At 41.5% G+C, this 20,467-nt stretch overlaps 1 protein-coding gene across 15 annotated transcripts in view; it reads left to right on the top strand.

Annotated features, from left to right (window-relative positions):
• KANSL1L (KAT8 regulatory NSL complex subunit 1 like) overlaps positions 1 to 20,467 on the top strand; it is a 151,856-nt gene that overhangs the window by 96,956 nt on the left and 34,433 nt on the right. The window lies entirely within an intron of this gene.

Below are 20,467 nucleotides of genomic sequence, written 5' to 3'. Positions count from 1 at the left end.
CGAGACTGGCCTGGCCAACATGGCAAAACCCCATCTGTACTAAAAATACAAAAATTAGCCCAGCGTGAGAAATACAAAAATTTGCCCAGCGTGGTGGCAGGTGCCTGTAATCCCATCCACTAGGGAGGCTGAGGCAGTAAATCTGATTCCAAAGCCCATGTTCTTTTTATAAACATTTATAGCAACAAAAATAAACCAAACCTTTTGTGGGCCTGAAATCAGTAAAGACAGTATATTTCAGGGTTTGTAAGGTTAGAGGTATTAGGAAATATATAGAAAAGATGGGTTTTGAAAGATAAGCAGAGTTTTGAAGGTTATGGTGAAGAGAAAAAAAGGGTTTTAAGTGAATAATTGGAACAAAGATGAAAAAGGTGATGGAGAATAGCAAATTCTGTTACCCTCAGCTTATCTCCCGTATTGTCAGCCCAATAATTATTTACCTTTCTAAACTTAATTTCAATGTCATTTCTCTCAGGAAGCCTGCCTTGACATGCCCAGAATGGTATATATATTGTTATAGCACCCTGTTTTAACCTTGCTAAGTTGGAATTTATTATATTATTTTATAATCATTTCTTTTCTGACTTTTCAGAAAAAAATATGGTATGTTTTCAGAGAATAGGGGCTGTATCTTTTTATTTCCAGATCTACAGGGCCTTGAAGAGTACCTGTCTGATAGAATGTGCTCAATAAATAATTGTTTAATGTGTTAAAGAATTAATGAAGTGGAACATAGGAAAATATTTAAAAGGCAATAGAGAATTGGAACTGTGTGTGTGTGTGTGTGTGTGTGTGTGTGTGTGTTTCCTAGATTTGCCTACTGCTGTGGTCTAGAATAGTGATATTCCATATCCCATAGAACTTTCTTTTTTTTCTTTATGGAAAGTCTTGAGAACCATAGAACTTTCTGTAATGATTCAAATGCTCTATAAATCTATACTGTCCAATATGGTAGCTCCTAGACACGTGTAGCTATTGAGCACACGAAACATGGCTTATGTAATTGAGGAACCTAGTGGTTTTTTTTTTTTCATTTTTTTTTAGAAGTCTCGCTGTGTTGCCCAAGCTGGTCTTAAACTCCTGAGCTCAAGTGATCCTCCTGCCTTAGCCTCCCAAAGTGCTGGGATTACAGATGTGAGCTACTGTGCCCATACTGAATATTTAATTTATTTTGTTTTTATTAATTTTAATTTAAGTAGCCACATGTGGGTAATGGCTACCAAATTGGACAGCACAGATGTAGACTCAGACTTATCCTGATAAGTAATCAGTATGTCTGGAACTCATATTTTGTTTTCTAATACCATTTCCTACTAAAAGGAATCGGGGATTTCTGGAGAAATGGCTGGTCTCCAGGGCTGGGGAAGAAAAGGTATGATTATCCTGGAACATCATAATGTTAACAGAAAGCAAGGAAGTGTTTAAAAAAATGATAAAGGCATGTTGAAAGAACACAGAAGCTAGCTTGAAGAGGCCCCTACTGGCCAAATCTAGGACTATTTGGCATCAAAATAAATAAGGACAATATTGAACCATTGAAAAAATAGGAACTCATAAGTCCATACTGATGATAGATAAATTGGTGAAAAGGAAAACTTTTCCATATGCTAGGATGCTGATTAACAAATGTGGAATAAACAGTCAAATTAGAGAATCATTTTGCAATCGTCATAGTAAAGATTGACTGGACAAAAATCATTAATGGGTATAAATCTGGGGTCAGGATTGAGGAGAGGTTTGATGAGGAACAAGATATTTTCATGATCTTAAAGCAGGGGTCCCCAGTCCTCTGGTCACAGACCAGTACTGGACCATGGCATGTTAGAAATAGGTCACACAGCAGGAGGTGAGCAGCAGCTGAGCGAGCATTACCGCCTGAGCTCTGCCTCCTGTCAGATCAGTGACGGGAACTCATGGGAACTCAAACCCTATTGTGAACTGTGCATCTGAGGGATGTAAGTTGTGTGCTCCTTATGAGAATCTAAAGCCTGATGATTTGAAGTAGAACAGTTTCATCCTGAAACCATCTCCCCATCTCCTACACCCCCAATCTCCTGTCTGTGGAAAAATTGCTTTACATGAAACTGGTCCCTGTTGCCAAAAAAGTTGGGGACTGCTGTCTTAAAGTGCCTCCTGCCAGTTGCCAGGGGGCATATAGTAACTATATAGAGAGAAACAAACAATACTTTGCCTGAGTGATCAAAACTACTGTCACCTGTGAGGGAGGATAACACGGTGTAGTATTCTGACTAGAAATGTATAACCTGAATTTAATCATGAGTAAATATCAGACAAAGCCAAAATCAGACATATAGTGTTAAAAAACAACTGGCCAGTATTCTTTTAAAAATGTCAATGTCATGAAAGCCAAGAAAGGCTAAGGACTTGTTCTAGATTGAAAGAGACGCTAAAAAGATACATGACAACTAAATGAATATATGATCTAGAGCAGCATTCTTTTCAAGGGAAAAAAATTATTGGGACAATTGAGGAAACTAGACTATTGATAGTAGATTAGACAAAATATTTTATTAATGTTGAATTCCCTGAATATTATTGTTTTTGCAGTTATGTAAGAAAATATCCTTATTCTATGAAATACACATTGAAATATTAAGGGTAAAGTGGCTAAGGCATCCATTGTATATAATAAATAAACTTCCCTTCTGGAATGGTACCAGCCATGTGCAACCAAAAAGAGAGGGGAGTGAAATATTTAAAATATTGAAAAGCAAAAACAAATGCTGTAGTGGGCAGAATTGTGTCTCCCCGCCACCACCCTGAAAGATATGTCTATGTCCTAACCCCTGGTTCCTAGGAATGTAACTGTTATGGGTTGAACTGTGTCCCTAAGAACTCTTATATTGAAGTTCTAACAGCTAGCACCTCAGAATATGACCTAATTTGGAAATTGGGTCGTTAAAGATGTAATTAGTTAAGATGAAGTAATAAGGGTGGTCCCTAATCCAATATGACTGATGTCCTTATAAAAAGGGGTAATTTTGGTCGGGCATGGCAGCTCATGCTGTAATCCCAACACTTTGGGAGGCCGAGGCGGGTGGATCACCTGAGGTCAGGAGTTTGAGACCAGCCTGGCCAACATGACGAAATCCCATCTCTACTAAAAAATACAAAAATTAGCCAGGCATCATGGTTCGTGCCTGTAGTCCCAGCTACTTGGGAGGCTGAAGCATGAGAATCGCTTGAACCTGAGAGGCGGGGGTTGCAGCAAGCTGAGATCATGCCACTGCATTCCAGCCTGGGTGACAGAGTGAGACTCTGTCTCTAAATAAATAAATAATTAAAAAAATAAAAATGAAAAGGGGGAATTTAGACACAGATGCATGCATACAGGGTGAATGCCACATAAACATAAAAGTTGAGGTCAGAATGACACTTCTACAAGCCGAGGAACACCAAAGATTGGTGTTACTCTGTTGCCCAGGCTGGAGTGCAGTGGCACAATCTCAGCTCACTGCAACCTCCACCTCCCGGGTTCAAGCAATTTTCCTGCCTCAGCCTCCCAAGTAGCTAGGATTACAGGTGCCCGCCACCACACCCGGCTAATTTTTGTATTTTTAGTAGAGATGGGGTTTCACCATGTTGGCCAGGCTGGACTCAAACTCCTGACCTCGTGATCCACCCGCCTCGGCCTCCCAAAGTGCTGGGATTACAGGCATGAGCCACTGCGCCCGGCTACATATTTTTTATTTAAAAAAAATTTTATTGTGGTAAAATACATATAACATATACATATAACAGAGCAAACACCAGAAGATAGAGGATAGGCCTAACAGAGTCTTCCTCTTAGTCCTCAAAAGAAACCAATCCTGCTGACATCTTGATTTGACTTCTAGCCTCCAGAACTGTTATTTCAGCCACTCAGTTGTGGCATTTTGTTATGACACACCTAGCAAACTAATAAGTGGACATTTTTGTTAGTAAGGTCTTTGTAGTTGCAATTAAGGATCTTGAGATGAGATCATTTTGAATTTAGAATGGGTCCTAAATCTAGTGGTTGGTGTCCTTATAAGAGAAAGGAGAGGGCCGGGTGCAGTGGCTCACGCCTGTAATCCCAGCACTTTGGGAGGCCGAGGCGGGCGGATCACGAGGTCAGAAGATTGAGACCATCCTGGCTAACACGGTGAAATCCCATCTCTACTAAAAAATACAAAAAATTAGCCGGGCGTTGTGGCGGGCGCCTGTAGTCCCAGCTACTGGGTGGTGGGGCTGAGGCAGGAGAATGGTGTGAACCCGGGAGGCGGAGCTTGCAGTGAGCGGAGATCGCGCCACTGCACTTCAGCCTGGGTGACAGGTTGAGACTCCATCTCCAAAAAAAGAGAACGGAGAAAGAGATTTGAGACACAGAGAAGGCTATATGAAGATGAAGGCAGAGATATGAGTTATGCTTCCACAAGTTAAAGAACGTCAGGGGCCAAGCAGGCACAGTGGCTCACGCCTGTAATCTCAGCACTTTGGGAGGCTGAGGCAGGCAGATCATTTGAGGTCAGGAGTTCCAAACCAGCCTGACCAACGTGGTGAAACCCTGTCTCTACTAAAAATACAAAAGTTAGCCGGGTGTGGTGGCAGGTGCCTGTAATCCCAGCTACTCGGGAGGCTGGCTGAGACAGGAGAATTACTTGAACCCGGAAAGCAGAGGTTACCGTGAGCAGGGATCCTACCACTGCACTCCAGCCTGGGTGACAGAGTGAGACTCTGTCTCAAAAAAAAAAAAAAAAAAAAAAAAAAAAAGAATGTCAGGGGCAATCAATAAATAAATAAAATTAAATTAAAATCAAGGTGTTGGCAGAAAAAGTAAAATTTAAATTTAATTTAATTTTAAAAAAAGAATGCCAGGAGCCACAGAAACTGAATGAGTCAAGGAAGGATTCTCCCCTAGAGCCATCAGAGGGAGTGTAGCCCTGCCAACACATCAATTTCAGATTTGTCCTTCACAACTATGAGAGAATTAATTTCTGTTGCTTTAAATCACTCGTCTTATGGTAATTTATTATGGCAGCCCTAGGAAACTTATACAGAGTTTGATGCCAGGAAGTAAGGTGCTGATGTAACAAATACTTAATGGTGGAAGTGGCTTTGGAACTGGGTAATGAGCAAAGGCTGGAAGAATTTTAAGGTGCATGATAGGAAAAAGCCTAGGTTTTGTGAGAGATCAGAAGGAAATGAGGAAAATGAAAGACAAAGCTGCTGTTATCTTAGAGAATATGTATATCATCATGAACAGAATTTGCTAGAAACATGAATGTTAAAGGTGCCTTTGGTGAAGTTTCAGAAGAAAATGGGGGACACGTTATTAGAAACTGGAGGGAAGGCCATCCTTGTTATAAAGTGGCAGAAAACTTGGCTGAATTATATTCTACTGTGAGGTGGAAAATAGAACTTTTAAGCAATGAACTTGGATATTTAGCTGAGGAAATTTCCAAGTAAAGTGTGGGATTTGTTATCTGGTTTCTCCTTGCTTGTAGTAGAATATGAGAGGAAAGAGATAAAGTGAGTAAGGAGCTGTTAGGTTAAAAGCAACCAGAGCTTGATGATTTGGAAAATTCTCAGGCTATTACAAAAAGTGATATAGCTTGCTCTGGGGATTACCCAGAGAAGAGACAAACTTCTGCTGGGAAGATTAGGTATATAACTCATGGATCCAATCAATCATCTAAGCAGAAGCCAGGAACAGAGATAGAGTTATCCAGAAAGAATTTTGAGAGAACACTCCTGTCTTAATGACATGGATTCCCTTGACATATGTGAGAATCCCACAAAGATTTTGAGAATTTTATACCTGAAGCAACACTACCAGCTTAAACCAAAAGGGGCAAAGATGAGACAAAATGAAAAAGGTTGTCAGACCCCCAAAATTTTACAGGCAGGAAATGCACTGATAGAACAACTCAGCTGCAAACACTTACTACCTGCCAATAAAAAGGAAGGTAAATCAGACCTAAATGTGAAAGGAAAACAGTAAACTTCTAGAAGAAAACACAGGAGAATGTCTTCATGTCCTCGGGGTGACTGACTTCTTAAACAGAATACAAATATCACTAATCAGAAAATATTGCTAATTTGGGCTTTGTTAATTATGAACTAATTTTCATCAAAGACAGCATTAAGACAATAGAGTATACACTGAGTGAAGACATTTGCATTCTCTGTGTGTGTGGGTGTATATATATTCAACAAAGATTTTATATCCTGAATATATGTATATATTTTTAAATGGCTAAACAAGAAAAAAGAGATAACCTAATTAAAAATAGGCATAAATACAGTTACATACTTTAAAATAGTAAAGTGGTAACTTTTGTTATATGTATTTTACCACAATAAAAAATTTTTTAAATAAAAAATATGTAGCCGGGCGCGGTGGCTCACGCCTGTAATCCCAGCACTTTGGGAGTCTGAGGCGGGTGGATCACGAGGTCAGGAGTTTGAGACCAGCGTGGCCAACATGGTGAAACCCCATCTCTACTAAAAATACAAAAATTAGCCGGGTGTGGTGGCGGGCGCCTGTAATTCCAGCTACTTGGGAGGCTGAGGCAGGAAAATTGCTTGAATCCGGGAGGCGGAGGTTGCAGTGAGCTGAGATTGTACCACTGCACTCCAGCCTGGGCAGCAGAGCAAGACTCCATCTCTAAATAAATAAATAAATAAAAATAAAATAAAATAAAAATATGCATAATACTTGAACAGATCTTTTGTAAAAGAGGATATCCAAATGGCCAATAAACATATGAAATGTGTTTAAAATCATTGCTTATCAAGGAAATGCAATTAATGCTACATCAATTTTTTTTTTTTTGGAGACAGGGTCTCACTCTGTCACCCAGGCTGGAGTGCAGTGCAGTGAAGTGATCTCAGCTCACTGCAGCCTCAACCTCCAGGGCTCAAGCTCTCAAACAATCCTCCCACCTCAGCCTCTGGAGTAGCTGAGATGACTGGCACATGCCACCACGCCTGGCCAATTTTTCCTTTATATTTTTTGCAGAGATGGGGTTTCGTCATATTGCCCAGGCTGGTCTCGAACTTCTGAGCTCAAGTATCTGCCCACCTTGGCCTCTCAAAGTGCTGGGATTACAGGCGTGTACCACTGCACCCAGACTAACATACATCTATTCTTATAATCCAGCAATTCCACTCTTAAGAACTCATCCAGGAATAATGAATACATATACACACAAAGGCTCTCCAGAGAAAGAGAGCAATAGAATATATATAGATATATAAGAGAAGATTTATTATGGGAATTGGCTCACATCATTATGGAGACCAAGAAGTTTCATAATATGCTGTCTGCCAGCTGGAGAACTAGGAAAACCAGTGGTGTAATTCAGTCCAAGTCCGGAGCCCTAGAACCAGGGGGAGGAGGATGCCTTGGTATTAAGTCCTGGAGTCTAAAGGCCAGAGATCCAGGAACACTGATGTCTGACTGAAGGCCACAGAAGATGAATGTCCCAGCTTAAGAAGAAAGGGAATTTGCCCTTCCTCTGCCTTTTTGTTTTATTTGTGCTATCATCAGATTAGGGAGGGTGATCTTCTCTACTCACTCTACTGATTCAAATGTTAATCTGTTTTGAAAACACCCTCACAGACACACCTAGAAATAATGTTTTACCAGCTTTCTGGGCATCCATTCACCTAGCCAACCTGACACATAAAATTAACCATCACAGGGCTCATAACAGCTTTACTCATCAAAGCCCCAAACACAAAGTAATCTAAATGCCCACCAGCAGAATTGTTGTATAATTATACAGCAATAAAAAGGATGGACTACTGATAAAACAACAAAGATGTATCTCCCAGACAATATGTTGAGTGAAAGAAGAGAGAACAGGCTTGGTGTGGTGGCCAATGCCTTTAATCCCAACACTTTGGGAAGGCTGATGGGGGAGGATCACTTGAGCCCAGGAGTTCAAGACCACCCTAGGCAACAAAGTGACACCCTGTCTCTACAAAAAAAAAAAAAAAAAATTAGCCAGGTGTGGTGGTGAGGACCTGTGGTCCCAGCCACACAGGAGGCTGAGGCAGGAGGCTTGCTTAAAGGAAGTTGAGGCTGCAGTGAACCGTATCTGTGCCACTGCACTCCAGTCTGGGTGACAGAGTCAGACCCTGTCTCAAAAAAAAAAAAAAAAAAAAAAGTACTCTGATAAATACAAATAAAACTTACAGTGATGATAGAAATGAGAACTGTAGTTACTTCAGTGGAGCGTAGGGGAGAGTGTAGAAGTTGACCAGGAAAGGGCACAATCTAGGTTTTTGAGTTGGAAATGTGTCATACCCTTGGTGGTGGTTACCAGGGCATATACCTATGTAAAAATTCATTATGCTGTATATCTTTGCCATAGAAATGGGCATGTGCCGCATGCTGCACATTCAGAGTAGCCTATCCCCGTTGTTTTGGCCATCTATTGTTGCATAACAAACTATCCCCAAATGTAGTGATTTAAAACCATTTTCTATTATCTTTCATGATTCTGTGGATTACCTAAGTAGTTATTCTTCAGCCTTGCCTAAGGTCTCTCCTACAGTTGTAGTAAGATTGTGACTGGGGTTAGCCATCTGGATGCTTGGATGGGCTGGAATAGCTAGGCTTCCTTCACTCTCTGTGCCTCTCAAAAATGCAAATATAGAAGCTAGCAGTTCTTCTTAAGACTTAATCCTAGAACTAGCACAGTGTTTTTCTGCTTAATTTATTAAAGTGACACAGTGTGGGATTTAATTTAGGAGGGACTATACAAGGGCAAGAATACTGGGAGTCATGGTTCATTGGGGCTGTAATTGAAAACTACTACAGTCCATCCTCTGGTTCCCTCTTTCATATGTAAAAACCATTTAACACCTTCCTTCCAAGACCCCTGATGTCTCAACCCATTATGGCATTAGGCTCAGGCTTGAAGTCTTGGAACTCATCATCAAGAATTATGTCCATGGCTGGGCGCAGTGGCTCAAATGCCTGTTATCCCAGCACTTTGGGAGGCTGAGGAGGGTGGATCACCTGAGGTCAGGAGTTTGAGACCAGCCTGGCCAACATGGTGAAACCCCTACTCTTCTAAAAATACAAATATTAGCCCAGTGTGGTGGTGCACGCCTATAATCCCAGCTACTTGGGAGGCTGAGGCTGGAGAATCCCTTGAATCTGGGAGGCGGAGGTTGCAGTGAGCCGAGATTGCGCCACTGCACTCTAGCCTGGATGGCAGAGCAAAACTCTGTATCAAAAAAAAAAAAAAAAAAAAAAAAGAATCATGTCCAGGCACCTCAACTGAGAGGTAGACAAACCTTTCTGAGGTGTTAATGAAGGGTCTTACAGTCTCATCCTTAGATCTTGACACTGAGGCCACGGTTTTACTGGCAGTTCCCTGGATTTGATCTTTTACTGATACCATGTCTAACTGTGAGAATTTTTTGGTGTGTGGAGTAGCTGGAAATGAGAAACAGTCTTATTTTTGAACCAGAAAGTACTGGCTCTGTTTTCTCTAACTTCTGCTTGAAAATGTAACAGATTCTTTTTTTTTTTTTTTTTTTTTTTTGAGACAGAGTCGTGCTCTGTCATCCAGGCTGGAGTGCAGTGGTGCGATCTCAGCTCACTGCAACCTCTGCCTCCCAGGTCAAGTGATTTTCCTGCCTCAGCCTCCCCAGTAGCTAGGATTACAGGCACCACCACCACGCCGGGCTAATTTTTGTATTTTTAGTAGAGTTGGGGTTTCACCATGTTGGCCATGCTGGTCTTGAACTCCTAACCTCAGGTGATCCACCTACCCAAAGTGCTGGGATTACAGACGTAAGCCACCATGCTTGGCCTAACAGCTTCTTTTTAAGATCATCCTACACCATCCATACTTTATCATAGGCAATTAAATGAAACCATTTGGCCCTTTGCACATTCTGCCTAGAAACCTTAGCTAGCTCTATGAGTTCATAATGTACTCCTTCTATATTACACCTTTTTGTAAGGAAGTGTTACACTAATTTTTCTGTTTTTTTTTTTTTTTTGGTGGGGGAGGGATGAGGTCACACTGTGTCACCCAGCCTGGAGTGTGGTGGTACGATCATAGCTCACTGCAGCCTCGACCTCCCAGGCTCAAGCAGTCCTCCCACCTCAGCCTCCCAAGTAGCTGGTACAAGCATGTACTGCCACACCCAGCTAATTTTTAATTTTTTATAGAGACAGGGTCTTTCTATGTTGCCTAGGCTTGTCTTGAACTCCTGGGCTCAAAAAATGACCTTCCTGCATTAGCCTTCCAAAGTGCCAGGATTACAGGCATAAGCCACTGCCCTCGCCTAATTTTTCTACTAGAGCAATAGATGGAAGAGATAGAGGTAAACTGATAGGAATAATTATTTAGAATAATTATTTGCAGAGGTTATGATTCCTTTGCTAGACAGGATTAATAAAAAGCATAAATTGTTATGCATTTTTACTTGACTTTGCTCATTTTACAACACTAATGATAATGTCAAATAATAATAGCTAATATTTATTAAGCAATTATGTGTCAGGCATCATTTTAATTTCTGTATTAGTCCATATTCATGCTGCTGATAAAGACATACCTGAAAGTGGGTAATTTATACAGGAAAAAGGATTTAATGGACTTACAGTTCTACATGGCTGGGGACACCTTGCAATCATGGTGGAAGGCAAGGAGGAGCAAGTCATGTCTTAACGTAGATGGCAGTAGGCAAAGAGAGAGAGAACTTGTGCAGGGGAACTCTTCTTTTTAAAACCATCAGATCTTGTGAGACTTATTCACTATCACAAGAACAGCAAGACTTGCCCCCGTTTCAATTACCTCCCACCGATCCCTCCCACAACATGTGGGAATTCAAGATGAGATTTGAGTGAGGACACAGCCAAACCATATCATTCCACCCCGACCCCTCCCAAATCTCATGTCCTCACATTTCAAAACCAATCATGCCTTCCCAGCAGTCCTCAAAGTCTTAACTCATTTCAGCATTAACTCAGAAGTCCACAGTCCAAAGTCTCATTCAAAATAAGGCAATTCCTTTCACCTATGAGCCTGTAAAATCAAAAGCAGGTTGGTTACTTCATAGATACAATGAGGGTACAGTCATTGGGTAAATATGGCCATTCCAAATGGGAAAAATTGGCCAAAAAAAAAGGGGGCTACAGGCCCCATACAAGTCCAAAATCCAGCAGGGCAGTCAAATATTAAAGCTCCAGAATGATCTCTTTGACTCTATGTCTCACACCCAGGCCACACTGATGCAAGAGGTGGGCTCCCATGGCCTTGGGCTCCTGTGGCTTTGCAGAGTATAGCCCCCTTCCTGGCTGCTTTCACAGTCTGGCGTTGAGTGTCTGCAGCTTTTCTGGGCACATAGTGCAAGCTGTCTGCAGATCTACCATTCTGGAGTCTGAAGGACAATGGCCCTCTTCTCACAGCTCCACTAGGTGGTGCCCCAGTAGGGGCTGTTTGTGGGGGCTCTGACCCAACATTTCCCTTCTGCACTCCCCTAGCAGAGGTTCTCCATGAGCACTCCACCCCTGCAGCAAATTTCTGCCTGGACATCCAGATGTTTCCATACATCTTCTGAAATCTAGACAGAGGTCCCAAACCTCTTGACTTCTGTGCACTTGCAGGCTCAACACCATGTGGAAACTGCCAAGGTTTGGGGCTTGCACCCTCTGAAGCCACAGCCTGAGCTCTACATTGACCCCTTTCAGCCATGACTGGAGCAGCTGGGACACAGGGCACCAAGTTCCTAGGCTGCACACGTACAGCGACCCTGGGCCCAGCCCACAAAATCACTTTTTCTTCCTAGGCCTCTGGGCCTGTGATGGGAGGGGCTGCTATGAAGACCTCTGACATGCAGTGGAGACATTTTCTCCATTGTCTTGGGGATTAACATTTGGCCCCTTATTACTTATGCAACTTTCTGCAGCCAGCTTGTATTTCTTCTCAGAAAACAGGATTTTTCTATTGCATTGTCAGGCTGCAAAGTTTCCAAATTTTATGCTGTTTCCCTTTTAAAACTGAACGCCTTTAACAGCACCCAAGTCACCTCTTGAATACTTTGCTGCTTAGAAATTTCTTCTACCAGATACCCTAAATCATCTCTCTCAAGTTCAAGGTTCTACAGATCTCTAGGGCAGGGACAAAATGCCACCAGTCTCTTTGCTAAAACATAATGAGTCACCTTTGCTCCTGTTCCCAACAAGTTCCTTATCTCCATCTGAGACTAGCTTAGCCTGGATTTCATTGTCCATATCATTATCAGTATTTTGGTCAAAGCCATTCAACAAATGTCTAGGGAGTTCCAAACTTTCCCACACTTTTCTGTTTTCTGAGCCTTCCAAGCTGTTCCAACCTCCCAGTTCCAAAGTCGCTTCCACATTTTAGGGTATCTTCTCAGCAGCGCTCCACTCTATTGATACCAATTTACTGTATTAATCCATTTTCACACTGCTGATAAAGACATACCTGAGACTGGGAGGAAAAAGAGATTTAATAGACTTACGGTTCCACGTGGCTGGTGATGCCTCACAATCACGGCACAAGGTGAAAGGCACGTCTCACGTGGCGGCAGACAAGAGAAGACAGCTTGTACAGGGTATCTTCTCTTTTTAAAACCATCAGATCTCATGAGACTTATTCACTATCACAAGAACAGCACAGGAAAGACCCACCCCCATGATTCAATTACCTCTCCCCAGTCCCTCCCACAACGCATGGGAACTCAAGATGACATTTGGGTGGGGACACAACTAAACCATATCAACTTCTAAATGCTTTAAATATATCTTTAATTTGATATTCATACCCCATTTTACTTAGAGAAACTGAAGTACAAAGTGGAATGAGAAGATACACATATTTAGCACTATTTAAATGAATATAAATACAAATTTGGTAGTTTTCTCTTAAATGTTAATGCTGAATCTTAACACTACTTCTTTCATAAGCTTGATTTCTACATCTGATTTGAATCTTTTATGAGTTTTTCAGACTGTTTCTTTCTATGACTAGCCCATATAAACAATTGTTGAAACTTCACATAGTTTCTAAGGCTGTTTAAGAATGTTTGGCTCTCTTATTCCAAAAGAATCACATCTTTTGCTGTCTAAGCCACTTTATTCATTACTGGTACACTTTAGTTTATGCTTGGAGAATCTATGCTTCTTTGTGCTTGATAATGTTGCTTTATCTACCTAGAATATAGATGTATCTTTAGATCCAGAAAATACACTGGTAGGCATAGCTAGATGTGAAAATGTTTTTCAGAATAATACTCTAGTATAATTCTTAAAATATAAATGTAGCTAATAGCATTCTTTAAAATTTCACTTGCAATTAATAATTTAAAAATGTTTATCTGATCATAATATGCTTCTTCAGCTCCTTCTTGATAGTCTTTATACCCAGTTACTGTGCATCCTTAGGCCCTATACTATTGATGTCTCAGCCTTAGACAGCAGAAGCCACCCTGATTAACTCCTGGCAAAGGAAGTTCTCTTTCCCACTGGGAAAGGTCAACAGAGGCCTCTGGCATCCAAGGTTAGAATTCCTAATACAGTTTCTATAGAAGCAGGTTGTAGGTAACTGGACATACAAATTGTTTATATAGGAAGCTAATAGTTACAATAATTATATTTTGAGTTAGGGCAGTCTACTTATTGTATTATAAGATTTTAGTTAATAAACCTAAATGTTTGAGCAAGAATAAGTCAAGAAGTGTATTCAGTCACTTAGATCAGAGGTTATTTTATATGAAATTAATAAAAGTAGAAATGGTTGGTTGAAGGTAGGGAAAAGCCCAGAGTTTTATTTGGTCATGCTCCCAATCACCTTCCTCCATATTGGGGGTGGGGAGTAGCAGTGGTGATTACTTCTTCTCTATTAATAGTTGCAGCCCTTGAGCAATAATAAATAAATCGATGTGATATAAATATCAGAAACATGAAGTGGGCAGAAGTTTTAAATAAATGAAACTTTATTTGCAGGACACTCACTTATCTTTTATCATCCCCATCATGGTGGTTCCCACCCCTCTGGTATCCAGTGATTTATGTATGCTTCCTGTTTGCTCATGGTATTCTTCAAATTACCCAGCTCTTTTCTTTTCCTCTTCTTATTTCTGTACAAATATAACTGGCCTGTTTTGTCACTAGTTGACCTGCTAATCTCTGGTAAGCTGTTTACCAATGATACTGTTACTCTGAAGAATGCTATTTGCATATCAAGACGCTGGTCTTGCAGGAGTAGTAAATTAAATTCAAAATGGTCACATTATTAAGATTATGGAATGTTGGATGGGAAACTATTTTGAGCAGAATAATTTTTTCATTTTTTATGAATTTTAGCATGTAATCCACAAGCCATTTCATATTTATGAAAACAGCTGTAGTGACCTAACATGTATAAATTGAAGTAAAATTAATAATGAATAATGAATATTATAACCTTTATGAAATAAGGCAGAACTATTCCTATTTTAATTTGTTCATCTGTGATCTTTTATCTGTCTCCTATGGCAGATTTGCAAAAGTAGTGTTTGTAGTCTGTATCATCATTGTTATTTCATAGATTCTCAAATCATAATGCTGAGTGGTTTAATAAAATAATCCAGTGGTACGAGTTAAAGGACATATAATAATTTCATTTGAAAGTTTTCATTTCCTTTTTAAAATGTAAATGATTAGGTATGTAAACTTTATGTGAATGCAGGCCACTTTTTTGAACAAATATTAGAAGATTTTAAAGAAAAATAAAGATATCATCTCATAGAAATTTAAATTCTTACTGGAAGCTGGGCATGATAGCTCACACCTGTAATCCTAGCACTTTGGGAGGCCAAGGTGGGTGGATCACCTGAGGTCAGGAATTCGAGACCAACCTGGCTAATTTGGTGAAACCCCATTTCTACTAAAAATACAAAAAATTAGCCAGGTGTGGTGACACATGCCTGTAATCCCAGCTATTTGGGAGGCTGAAGCAGGAGAATCACTTGAACCCGGGAGGTGGAGGTTGCAGTCAGCTGAGATCATGCCATTGCGCTATCTCAAAAAAAAAAAAAAAGTTACTTAAGTAGTATTTTTATGCTGCTGGGAAGCCAACTCTTTCTTCCATGTCACACCTACTGGAGCATCTGCTTTAGACAATGGAAATTATCTTAGTTGAGGATTTCATTACCTTGCTGTAACAATTCTGTACTCCAGGGACTTCTATAGGTTGACTTGGAGAGATAAATTTATAGCATGTATAACATATTCCTGTGAGAAAATATGCTTTATATAATTGCAGATAAATTTGGAAGCTACCAAATTAAAGAGTCTAAAAGTTATTTTTTGTAGGGAAGCAGCACATTTTAGTGGTTTCATACTGGATTGTAATCCTTGTTCTACTTCTTAATAGTGTGCAGTACTGTGCAAATTACTACTTTGTTTTCCTCATCCATAGAAATAGGGCTACCATCATATGGCTACATTCAGCTGGAGGGCCAGCTGTGCTGGCGGAAGTGGGACTCACTTGCTCTTCTGGCAGGTGGTGCTGGCTGTTGGTTGGGGCAACTCAGTTCTCACTGTGGCCTCTCATGCTGCATTAGCTAGAATGGCTTCCTTCCATGACACCTCAGGACAGTGCTCCAATATGACAAGGAGGAAGTTACATGCCTCTTGAAGCCTAGGCTCCAGATCTTTTTTTTTTTTTTTTTTTTTTTTTTGAGACAGAGTCTCGCTCTGTCATCCAGGCTGGAGTGCAATGGCGTGGTCTCAGCTCACTGCAAGCTCCACCTCCTGGGTATGGGGGAAATTCACCCCCGATATTTCATGTAGGTTCTTTTCTGTTTTCCCTAAGTGTCGGCTGGTCTGAGAAATAAAGGGAAAGAGTACAAAAGAGAGAAATTTTAAAGCTGGGTGTCCGGGGGAGATACTACATGTTGGCAGGTTTCGTGATGCCCCCTGAGCCGTAAAACCAGCAAGGTTTTTTCTTTCTTTTTTTTTTTGTTTTGAGACGGAGTCTCACTCTGTCTCCCAGGCTGGAGTGCAGTGGCACGATGTCGGCTCACTGCAAATTGCTCCTCCTAGGTTCATGCCATTCTCCTGCCTCAACCTCCTGAGTAGCTGGGACTACAGGCGCCTGCCACCATGCCCAGCTAATTTTTTTTTTATATTTTTAGTAGAGACGGGGTTTCACCGTGTTAGCCAGGATGGTCTTGATCTCCTGACCCTGTGATCCACCTGCTTCAGCCTCTCAAAGTGCTGGGATTACAGGCGTGAGCCACTGTGCCTGGCCAAAACCAGCAAGTTTTTATTAGTGATTTTCAAAAGGAGAGGGGAGTGTACGAATAGGGTGTGGGTCACAGAGATCACATGCTTCACAAGGTAATAGAATATCACAAGGCAAATGGAGGCAGGGCGAGATCACAGGACCACAGGACCCGGGCGAAATTAAAATTGCTAATGAAGTTTTGGGCATGCATTGTCATTGATATCATCTTATCAGGAGACAAGGTTTGAGAGCAGACAACCAGTCGGACCAAAATTTATTAGGCGGGAATTTCCTTGTCCTAAAAAGCCTGGGAGCGCTACAGGAGACTGGGGCTTATTTCATCCCTACAGCTTCGACCACAAAAGACAGCTGCCCCCCGAAGCGGCCATTTCAGAGGCCTACCCTCAGGGATGCATTCTCTTTCTCAGGGATGTTCCTTGCTGAGAAAAAGAATTCAGCGATATTTCTCCCATTTGCTTTTGAAAGAAGAGAAATATGGCTCTGTTCCGCCTGGCTCACCGGCAGTCAGAGTTTAAGGTTATCTCTCTTGTTCCCTGAACATTGCTGTTATCCTGTTCTTTTTTCAAGGTGCCCAGATTTCATATTGTTCAAACACCCATGCTCTACAAACAATTTGTGCAGTTAACACAGTCATCACAGGGTCCTGAGGCGACGTACATCCTCCTCAGTTTATGAAGATGATGGGATTAAGAGATTAAAGTAAAGACAGACATAGGAAATCACAAGGGTATTGATTGGGGAAGTGATAAGCGTCCATGAAATCTTCACAATTTATGTTCAGAGATTGCGGTAAAGACAGGCATAATAAATTATAAAAGTATTAATTTGGGGAACTAATAAATGTCCATGAAATCTTCACAATCCACGTTCTTCTGCCATGGCTTCAGCCGGTCCCTCCATTCGGGGTTCCTGGCTTCCCGCAACACCCAGGTTCATGCCATTTTCCTGCCTCAGCCTCCCGAGTAGATGGGACTACAGGTGCCTGCCACCACACCCGGCTAATTTTTTGTATTTTTAGTAGAGACGGGGTTTCACCGTGTTACCCAGGATGGTCTCAGTCTCCTGACCTCATGATCTGCCTTTCTCGGCCTCCCAAAGTACTGGGATTACAGGCGTGAGCCACTGCACCCGACCCTGTTGTTTGTTTTTTTGAGAAAGACTCTCACTTTCTCTCCCAGGCTGGAGTGCAGTGTCAATGATCTCGGCTCACTGCAACCTCTGCCTCCAGGGTTCAAGTGATTCTCATGCCTCAGCCTCTTGAGTAGCTGGGATTGCAGGCGGGTGCCACCATGCCCAGCTAATTTTTGTATTTTTAGTAGAGACGGGATTTCACCATGTTGGCCAGGCTGGTCTCGAATTCCTGGCCTCAAGGGATCTGCCCACCTTGGCCTCACAAAGTGCTGGGATTACAGGTGTGAAATACCACACCCAGCACACCAGATCTTAAACAACATAATTTCCACTGCATTCTACTGGACAAAGCAAGTGACTTGGTCAGCCCAAATTCAAAGGGATGGAGAAATAGGGGCATACACACAGGGATGGAATTTACAGCAAAGGGGAAATTTCAGCAAAGGGGCATACACACAGGGATGGAAGAAATTTGTGACCATTGATATTAAACAATCTTTGCCTTGGCGTCTGCTTTGGGACACAAGGACAACTCTAAATTAAGACATTAGCTGAATCAGCAATGAAGAAAAGAAGAAAAAGGCTACCTTCTAGAGATGTGTTGATATTAAATAAGAAAATACATTTGAAAGATACTTAGCTCAGGCCTGGCATGATGGCTCATGCCTGTAATCCAAGCTTTGGGAGGCTAAAGCAGGCAGATCACTTGAGGTCAGGAGTTTGAGAGCAGCCTGGCCAACATGGTGAAACTCTGTCTCTACTAAAAATATAAAAATTAGCTGGACATGGTGGTGCATGCCTGTAACCCCAGCTACTTGGGAGGCTGAGGCACAAGAATTGCTTGAACCAGGGAGGCAGAGGCTGCAGTGAACTGAGATCGCACCACTGCACTCCAGCTTGGATGACAGAGCGAGACTCTGTCTCGAAAAAACAAAAGATATTTAGCTCAGTGCCTGGCATATAAATCCTCATCAAATATGAATGATGTTGATGATGATAATGATTCAGTGATTAGCACAACATCAGGGATGTTTTGGTTTGGAGGAGTGAAATGATAAAAGTATTACTTTTGAAAGATTAATTTGGTTCCTTGGACAGTACAATTTGCAGTGGGGAGAGAATGGAGGAACAGAAATTAGCTAAGAGAGGCTGTGCGTGATGGCTAGGCGAAGGTTCCCAAACCTCAGTTCTTGACTTCTACACAGGCTCAACAACACATGCTCAACACCACATGTAAGCTGCCAAGGCTTGGGGCTTGCACCCTCTGAAGTAATGGCCTGAGCTGTACCTTGGCCCGTTTTAGCCATGGCTGGAACTGAAGCAGCTGGGATGCAGGCACCACACCCCAAGGCTGCACAGAGCAGGGGGGCCCTGGGCCCAGCCCATGAAACCATTTTTCCTCCTAGGTCTCCAGGCCTGTGATGGGAGGGGCTGCCGTGAATGTTGCTGACATGCAGTGGAAACATTTTCCCCATTGTCTTAGTGATTAACATTCTGCTCCTTGTTACTTATGCAAATTTCTGCAGCAGGCTTGAATTTCTCTCTGGTAAATGGGTTTTTCTTTTCTACTGCATTGTCAGGCTGCAAATTTTCCAAACTTTTATGCTCTGCTTCCTCTTGAATGCTTTGCCACTTAGAAATTTCTTCCACCAGATACTCTAAGTCATCTTTCTCAAGTTCAAAGTTCCACAGATCTCTAGGACAGGGATAAAATGTTGCCAGTCTCTTTTCTAACACAGGGTAAGAATCACCTTTATTCCAGTTCTCAACAAGTTCCTCATCTCCGTCTGAGATCACCTCAGCTTGGACTTCATTGTCCATATCTCTATCAGCATTTTCATGAAAGCCATTCAGCAATTCTCTGGGAAGTTCCAAACTTTCCCACATCTACCTGTCTTGTGAGCCTCCAAGCCTCTAGGAAGTTCCAAACTTACCCATATTTTTCTCTTCTATTCTGGGACCTCTAAACTGTTTCAGTCTCTTCCTGTTACCCAGTTCCAAAGTCACTTCCACATTTTCTGGTATCCTGATAGCAGCACCTCATTCTTTGCAGTACCAATTTACTGTGTTAGTCCGTTCTCACACTGCTGTAAGGACATATCCAAGACTGGGTCTTTTATAAAGGAAAGAGGTTTGACTCACAGTTCAGCATGGCTGGGGAGGCTTCAGGAAACTTACAATCATGGAAGAAGGGGAAGCAAACACGTACTTCTTCACGTGGCAGCAAGAAGAAATACCAAGCAAAGGGGAAAAGGCCCCTTATTAAACCATCTCATGAGAATTCACAAGAACAGCAGCATGGGGGTAACTACCCCTATGATTCAGTTACCTCCCACTGGGTCCCTCCCATGACACATGGGGATTATGGGAACTACAATTCAAGATGAGATTTGGGTGGGGACACAGCCAAACCATATCACTGATACATAGAAACACAACTGATTTTTATGTACTACTGATTTTGTACTCTGCAATTTTTCTGAATTCATTTAATAGTTGTAGTAACTTTGTTCTTCGGGGTTTTCTATATCTAGGAACATGTTGTCTACAAATAGGGAGTATTTTCTTTCTTTCTTCTTTTTCTTTCTCCTTTTTGTCTTTCCCTTTCCCATTTCCCTTCCTTTCCCCCTTCCCTTCCTTTCCCTTTCCCCTCTTTTTTCCCTTTCCTACCCTTCCTTCTTCCCTTTCTTTTTATTTCTTTTTCTTGCCTAATTGCTGTGGCTAGAACTTCTAGTGCAATGTTGAATATCAGTACCAGATCTTGGAGAGCGTTTAGTCTTCATCACTGAGTATGATATAAACTGTGAGTTATTCATGCGCTTTATCATGTTGAGGAAGTTCAGTCCACATGTTTGTGAGTATATCTCTTAGAATCCCAGAAGTTGAATTGCTGGGACAAAGCGTTTGTACATTTATAAATTTTAATTTTTTTTGCCAAATTGCCCTCAATAGAATTGAACCAAATTACATTCCCACCAGCAATGCATGAGGTTGCCTGTTTGCCAACATCTTTATAACACAGTAAATTATTAAAATTTGGGGATTTTTTGCCAATACAGTAGGTAAAA

Source organism: Pongo pygmaeus, chromosome 11, assembly GCF_028885625.2.
Source record: "Pongo pygmaeus isolate AG05252 chromosome 11, NHGRI_mPonPyg2-v2.0_pri, whole genome shotgun sequence".
Taxonomy (NCBI): domain Eukaryota; kingdom Metazoa; phylum Chordata; class Mammalia; order Primates; family Hominidae; genus Pongo; species Pongo pygmaeus.
Note: the sequence above shows the minus strand (reverse complement) of the source record. Positions and strands in the feature narration are given on the sequence as shown.